This window comes from Apium graveolens, chromosome 1, assembly GCF_009905375.1.
Source record: "Apium graveolens cultivar Ventura chromosome 1, ASM990537v1, whole genome shotgun sequence".
NCBI classification, from domain to species: Eukaryota; Viridiplantae; Streptophyta; class Magnoliopsida; order Apiales; family Apiaceae; genus Apium; species Apium graveolens.
The window spans coordinates 146,848,349-146,856,560 of record NC_133647.1 but is presented as its reverse complement, the minus strand read 5'-3'; the positions used below and the strand labels follow the sequence as shown (position 1 = coordinate 146,856,560).

The 8,212-nt window shown below is 36.4% G+C and overlaps 1 non-coding gene across 1 annotated transcript; it reads right to left on the bottom strand.

The window, feature by feature from the left end:
* Positions 1–1,510: 1,510 nt before the first annotated feature.
* Positions 1,511–1,617, bottom strand: LOC141683441 (small nucleolar RNA R71). The gene has a single exon (XR_012560297.1). It is a non-coding gene; the product is annotated as a small nucleolar RNA R71 (small nucleolar RNA).
* Between the last annotated feature and the right edge of the window lie 6,595 nt (positions 1,618–8,212).

Genomic DNA, 8,212 nt, shown 5'->3' with positions numbered 1-8,212 from the left:
CAGTATAAAGACTACATTTATTATACCATGTTTTCATCGGAACCCACGTTGATGATGAGTCCGATTATGGGCTAATCGTTATCGTGGGGTTCTAGCGGATTTATTTATGGATTTCTTTAATTAATTTGTTTCGATACCTTAGTGTGTGGTGATTGTATGATAACCTAGTATTGGTTGTGCTTGTTCGTCTTATGAGCATCGCGAACTTATAAGATAATGTGTTAATATCTAATGAAGCGACAGTGAATTTAAGGATTTAGAACTTGCCATGCTAGTATAGGTTCATGTGTTATTGTTATGCATGATTCATAGGTAATTTTAACCATCTTACTTGCCCTACGTAATCACAATAGATAACGTGTGCTTTAACCCTTTATGTTGTCAAATTCTATAGACATATAGGATCAATATAATTGGTGTCTATTCAGCTTCTATCTATTTTGTGGATGTCTGGTAGTATGGTATTCGTGCAACAAAAGTTGGCGTTTATCAGTTTCGTGTTATCTGATTAGTGTCATCTCCATTACATTCTAAGGTTAAGAATAATAAAGCTATTGAATGAAGTATTTAATGAAGTTATAATCCCATGTTTGTCATATATATTAATTCAACCATTCTTATTCTCTTAATTATAATTGTTAGTTGCATTCTTAGTTATAATGAAAAACCCAATTTGTTATTCGTCTTAGCATTTGATAATAGCCATATCATTGTTGCATAAGTGCATAAATTAATTAATTAACCAAAGTCAATCTCTGTGGGAGCGAACTAGAAATAATTCTATAATACTTGTGAACGCGTATACTTATGTGTATTATTAGCGCATGTTTAGCGACTAACAAGTTATTGGCGCCGCTGCCGGGGACTGCAGTGTTAATTTTTTGTTTATGTGTTTGTCATCAGTGATCGTTAAAGTTCATTGACTTGGACATTGTTACTTATCTGTTTTCTTGTCTTATTTCAGGTACTCTAGCGAGCGTGTATGCATACGCGTTCACGGTCTCGTAAGAGAACTCTGGATAAAGCCGAGGAAGAAGTTATAGTGGTTCAAAGGGAAGTTTTTGAGGATAAAGAGAAGGTAGAAGAAGAAGAGAAAATCGAGGAATCAATTTTAGTAGTGATGGGAAATCAAGTAGAAATTCCTAAGGCTTTGATGGACTATTCTCAGCCTAAGATCAATGATATTCAGTCAAGCATCATCAAGCCAGCCATCTCGGCTAACGCTTTTGAGATCAAGTCAAGCACGATTCAGATGATACAGAACTCAGTTCAGTGTGGGGGTTCTCCTACTGAAGACCCCAACATGCACATCAGGGATTTCATCGAGATCTGCGACACTTTCAAGTTCAATGGTGTGACTGAAGATGCCATCAAGCTGCGACTATTCCCATTCTCTCTGAGGGATAAAGCAAAGTGATGGTTATATTCTCTACCACCAGGGTCTATCACCACATGGGAGGATCTTTCTCAAAAGTTTCTCACTAAATTCTTCCCTATGGCGAAGACCGCTGCAATCAAGAATGCTCTTACTCAGTTTGCCCAGCAAACTGAAGAATCTTTATGTGAGACTTGGGATAGATATAAGGAGATGCTAAGGAAGTACCCACACCATGGCATGCCTGATTGGATGATTATAAACTGTTTCTACAATGGATTGGGTGCTACTTCTAGACCTATACTTGATGCAGCATCATGAGGAGCCTTGTGGGCTAAGAGCTATAATGAAGCTTATGAATTGATTGAACTGATGGCTGCTAATAAATACCAGAATCCTTCCCAGAGACTGACTCAGGGAAAAGTTGCAGAAATTTTGGAGTTGGATGCAGCAACTGCTATAGCTGCCCAACTTAATTCTTTGACAATGAAGGCGGACACTTTGACTAATTATGGAGTTAATCAAATCACTAGTGTCTGTGAGCTTTGTGCTGGTGCCCATGAGACTAATCAGTGCGCTATTTCTAGTGAATCAGCTCAGTTCGTGAGCAACTTTCAGCGATCGCAGCAACCTGTGCCAGTCACTTATCATCCTAACAACTGCAATCATCCTAATTTCAGCTGGAGCAACGCTCAGAATATGGTTCAACAACCTTATCAGCAGTACCCAACTAAGCAGTACAACCCCCTGGTTTTCAGCAACCACAATATGTACCAAGGCAGCAACTTCAGCTGCAACAAGCTAATGAAAAATTTGAATTAAAGGAGTTAAAGCTTATGTGTAAGAGTCAAGTTATTTCTATCAAGACCTTGGAAAATCAAATTGGACAAATTTCCAATGCTTTGCTAAATCATCAACCTGGTACATTACCTAGTAACACTGAAGTGCAAGGGAAGAGGGAAGCTAAGGAGCAGGTAAAGGCAATCACTTTGAGGACTGGAAAGGTTTCGAATCCCGAACAAACTCAAGTTTCGAATGACGAAGCTAGGGCTGAAGAAGAAGTAAAGCAGCAGGAAGCAGAAGTGGAACCAAGGAAGACTACTGTTGAGCACACTCCTCCTGAGGGTAATACAGGGGATAAACAGATCTATCCTCCACCGCCTTTTCCTAAGTGGCTGTAGAAGAAAAAGCTGGATAAGTAATTTGAGAAGTTTCTGGAGGTGTTCAAGAAACTTTACATCAACATACCATTCGCTGAGGCTCTTGAGCAGATGCCTAGTTACACAAAGTTTATGAAAGATATTCTCTCTCGGAAAGTGAAGCTAGATGATTTAGAGACTGTCGCTTGAAAGGAATATGTCCTAAATCCAATAATGTATTAGGATTTAGGAATAACTTTTATGTAATCTGTTTTGATTTCATTGATATTAATAAAGACTTGTTTTATTTTTATTACGGGCTTTATTTATTTAAGTGTTTAAATAAGATATACCATAGTTTAGAGTAAAGCTTTTTATGGATTATGATGAGATCATAATAGTGAGACCTAAAAAGATGATAACTCTAAACTTAAATAGTTCCTGGTCATAGGATTACTAACTGGTAATTAATAATCCGCAAAGATCGGTACATACTATGTTTGCTTCATTATGAAGGATGTCTGTTCTCATAGACATTTGTGTGGTGACACTACAGCTAGTATGTAGGGGCTTATTATAGAATAAGTTCACTGAACATGACTCGCACATCTGAACAACTGATGGAGTTCACTCATGTGTCAGCAGTTGTTCACCTAGTGATAGTTGTACAAGTATCCTTAGACTTGAGGTCATCATAGTCATCTTGTGTACACTGAACTATGCTTTGGTTTAGTTCTTAGTCTCCAGGGACAATTATTAGGGCTCTTCTGGGTATAGGAATTTGTACACGAAGATAGTGTATAATCAATAAAGGATCTACCCCTTCCAGTGAAGGAAGCGAATGTTCAAGGCTGATCCACTTATGCTAGTTCAGGAATCTCTGGCCAGAGTGAATGAAATTAGAAAGGAGTTTCTAATTTGCATAGAACTACGCATAGTAAATGGTAAGCAAGTGATTGAATTAGATAGGCTTGACACGAGATCCATGCCTTGTATTTAATCGGGATATTGTAGGGTAGAAGGAGTTTATTATACGGTAACTATTCACTGACAGGTTCTTGGTATTCTAAGCAGTGAATTCATATTATCCGGATAGTCGCGATATGTTGAGAAGCATCACTCACGATGTAGAATAAATGTGATTAATTAATTAATCATATTTAATAAATTAGAGAATTTATATAAATATTGATAAAATAGTTTTATTATTATTTATTTCTACTACCGGCTTAATATTGAACCTACAGGGTCGCACCATAAAAAGAGAATGATTTAATGGTGGAGGAATTAATTAATAATGGCTAATAATTATTTATTTATGAAATAAATAATTAATTGGCAAATTTAATAATTGATTAAATGAGATTTAATTGATTATAAATTAATTAAGAAAAGTTCTTAATATTATTAATTAAGGATTTAATTTTTGGAAATTAAATCAAGAGAGAGAATTATTTCTAAAGTGTTTAGAAAAAGTATTAATGATTAAAAGGTGTTTTAATTATTAATGAGAATAATAAATGGGATAATAATAATAATATTTATGGGAAAATTTCAGCTGAAAATTTTGCCTATAAATACACTATTATAGACCCTATTTTATTCTAACCCACATCAAACCCACATCAAACCCACACAAAACCCAAAAAGTTTGGAAAACCCAATTCTCTCCACCTCCTTCCTCCTCCTTAACATCGTTTTCTTGGTGGATACCGGTGGAGTGCTTCACACTTGAGGAGCAACTGCTAAGGATCTCTGATCGTTGTCTCCGAATTATTTTTAAAGGTTAGATTCGATCCCTCGAATTTTTATTCACGATTTATATGCTTTTATTTAGATTTTATATGTGTAAAAGTGTTTTTCCACGCCCCGCTGCGTTAAAAATTCAACAATGGTATCAGAGCATAGGTTGTATGCATATAGATCTGTGGTAAAAATTTCAGAATTTTATGTGCTTGTATGAATTAATTATGATTTTTACAAGTTATATCATGGATTAATTTTGTCTGATGAGAAATCATTTCTCAGAATAATTTTGAATGTTGATCTGGGTTCTACAAGTGTTGTAGATCGTCTGGGTATTTTTTTCATAATTTTAAGATGTATAGATTTTTTATTATGATTTTTTGAAGTTGTTTCAATTAAAATTCGTAATTAAATAAGTAAATATATGTATATATAGTATATATATATATTTGTTTCATATGCATATGATGTTTCTGCTACTGTCTGTGAAGTCTGACTGCACGGAGAAAGCAAAGCAAAGAAGACAGGTGAAGTACAGGCACGCAAACCGAGAATAGAATCTGTCAGGCGGCTGAAATAAAAAAAATAAAAATATAGTGGAATGTGTTACACACCTGTGGCGCATTCACGGAATGCGTTACACCCTTTAATGGCTTAAAAGGGGTGTAACGCATCACCGGAATGCGTTACAGGGCTTGTAACGCGTTCCTGTAATGCGTTACAGCCCGTCTGTTGATATTAAAATTGATTTTCTGGGAGTTTCGTAACTCCGTTTTAGGCATGCAATATACCGTTGGATTCGTTTTTCCGAGACGGATCTAATGGAGTGATGAATTTTAGTTTATATAAAATTTTTGAACTGTTTATATTTCCATGAAGTGTTTTAAAGCTGTTTTTGACTGTTTTAATTGCTTTTAAATGCTTCATGTGATACATAGAGATGTATAATGCTTAGACTAATGTGCTAGATGATTTAACATGCCTACCTTGATGTTTATTCATGTTGATATATGTGATATATGCTTAGTTTATCATGCGATGATAGATTTAGGTGAACTTAAATGAACATAAGGCGTTTGTTAGACAACCTAGTATAGTGAAATTGTTTCATAATCTTAATAATAATATTATGAATACAATCATGAGATTCTTGTGTTTATGAAACACGTAATTGAATATGAATTTTTGATATAAGAGAAAGGATGATTCTGTCAACAACAGATTTCTATCTGTAAGAAAGGGTTATTAAGTGACGCCTCTTGACAATGCTCCACCCGATCTGTGAATCATCTCATTATTGATTATTGATTTGAAATATTTAATTTAAAAGGAAGAATCTCTTTATAATATGATTATGATTGTAACGTAATATAATCCCTCTAAAATTAAATAATATCAAGTAGTAATTGGCCAATGATACAATGGGCTTGTGCCGGTCATAGCCTTCCAACATGATAGAAAAGTAGTTCTTATTTTTGAATCATTGTCGGTTCGTGCTACAGCCGAGGGCTTTGATTTCGAAATAAGAAATACTTGTCTATTACATAGAGATGTGTACTTTGAATAAGAATCTAAAGGTCGGTACGTGCTACAGCCGTGGGCCTTTGGGGACTGATTCAACTGTACGGAATGTTGGGTTAGACTTGACTTAGATTATTGAGTTTGTCGTGCTACAGCCGAGACTCAATTATTCAAGAGGCTAAAGTTTGATTAGGGAATAACATGAGATGTAATTGACAAGAGTTGTCTGCCTATTGAACATTGCATGGCGGTTCGTGCTACAGCCGGAGTTGTGTAATGGAATATAGGATCCCTATTCCCACTAGCATTATGAATGCTTAATTTTTCACGTAGGGGGTTGAATAAATTAGGAAAACTAGTGGGAGCCACTTATGAATAAAGACCCGATTCATATAGTGTTTTTGAAATGAAATCGAATATTTGCTAAGTGTTGTTATGTGTTTATCATTTACAGATTTACTTTGTACGTTATGTCTTCTGCACTATCACTCAGGAGCATACTGGATGCTCACAAATTGACTGGTCCTAATTATGCTGACTGGCTTCGAAACTTGAGAATTGTTCTCAGGATTGAGAAGCTGGAATACGTGATTGACACACCTAAGCCTACTGAACCTGCTAGTGATGCACATAATGATGAACATGTTGTGTATCGTAGGTGGATAGATGATGCAAATGTTGCTCAATGCATCATGCTAGCTTCCATGAACATTGAGCTACAGAAGCAACATGAGCATATGGATGCTCACACTATCCTCATGCATCTACAAGAGTTGTATGATGTGGCAGGGAGGACAGCTTGATATGAGATATCGAAGGAGCTGTTCGGGTGTAGGATGTCTGAGGGATCATCTGTGAATGACCATGTACTTAAGATGATCAATTTGATTGAATGTCTTGGACAACTTGGTTTTGCCATGGATGGGGAGCTGAGCCAAGACTTGGTCTTGCAATCGCTTCCGAGTTCGTTCTCGCAGTTTGTTGTGAACTTTCACATGAATAAGTTGGATGTCAGCCTGCCTGAACTCCACAATATGTTGAAGACTGCGGAATCGAATTTTCCCCTAAGAAGAGTTCTGTTCTTCTAATTGGTGAAGGTTTCAATCCTAAGAAAAGGAAGAGGAACTCTTCCAAGAAGAAGAAAGTAGGTGAGAAAACGCCGGTTCCACCAAAAGCTGAAGACCCCAAGAGCAAAGTTGTTTGCTTTCACTGTAATAAGGTGGGGCACTGGAAGAGGAATTGCAAGGTTTACCTTGCAGAATTGAAGAAGAAGGGTAGTGAGACTACCGCTTCTGATTCAGGTATGTTCATGATAGAAGTGAATATGTCATTTCTACTTGGGTATTAGATACCGCCTGTGGTTCTCATATCTGCAATTTGTTGCAGGGACCAAGGAGAAGTAGGACTCTTGAGGAAGAGGAGGTGATTCTACTGATGGAAATGGAGCAAGAGTTGCTGCTGTAGATGTAGAATCGTTTCATTTACATAGGCCTACGGGCAAGACTATTGTTTGAAATAATTGTTATTTTGTTCCCTCGATTGTGAGGAATATTATTCCCATGTTAGACTTGGGTGGATTTTTCATTTATTATTGAGAATAACGAATGTTCTATTCTTAGAGATAATATTCTTTATGGACGTGGTACTTTAAATAATGGTCTGTATATATGTTACATGATTTACTTCAGATTGAACAAACTAATAAAAGAAAAGGGATGATGAAAATCTCACTTCATTGTGGCACTACAGTCTCCATTTAGTAGACATGGAGAGAGGACTGCAAATTTGCTAGGAATGGTACACACAGATGTATGTGGACCAATGTCTAAGCAAGCCATGGGTGGATTTTCATACTTCATTACTTTCATAGATGATAGATCTAGATTCGGATATGTGTTTGATGAAACACAAGTTTGAGGCCTTTGAAAAGTTCAAAGAATATAAGTATGAAGTGGAGAAACAACCAAATATAGTATTATAACTCTTCGATCAGATCGAGGTGGTGAATACTTTAATGGAGTGTTTCTAGATTATCTCAAAGTAAATGGTATAGTCTCCCAGTGGACTCCTCCAGATTAGTATCTGAAAGGAGAAATCGAACTTTGTTAGACATAGTTCGGTCCATGATGAGCTATGCAAATCTTCCAGTATTCCTATGGGGTTATGCATTGGAAACCTCAGCATATTTACTGAATAAGGTGCCTTCCAAAATCTGTTCCTCAAACTTCGTATGAGATATGGAAAGAAAGGAAACCGAGTCTTAAACACGTTAAGATTTGGGGATGTCCAGCTTATGTCAAGAAAGTTGACCCAGATAAGCTGGAATATCGATCCGTAAGATGTAGTTTTGTGGGATATCCTAAAGAGACTTTAGGGTATTACTTTTACACCGATCATCGGGTGTTTGTATCCAGACATGCTACCTTCTTGG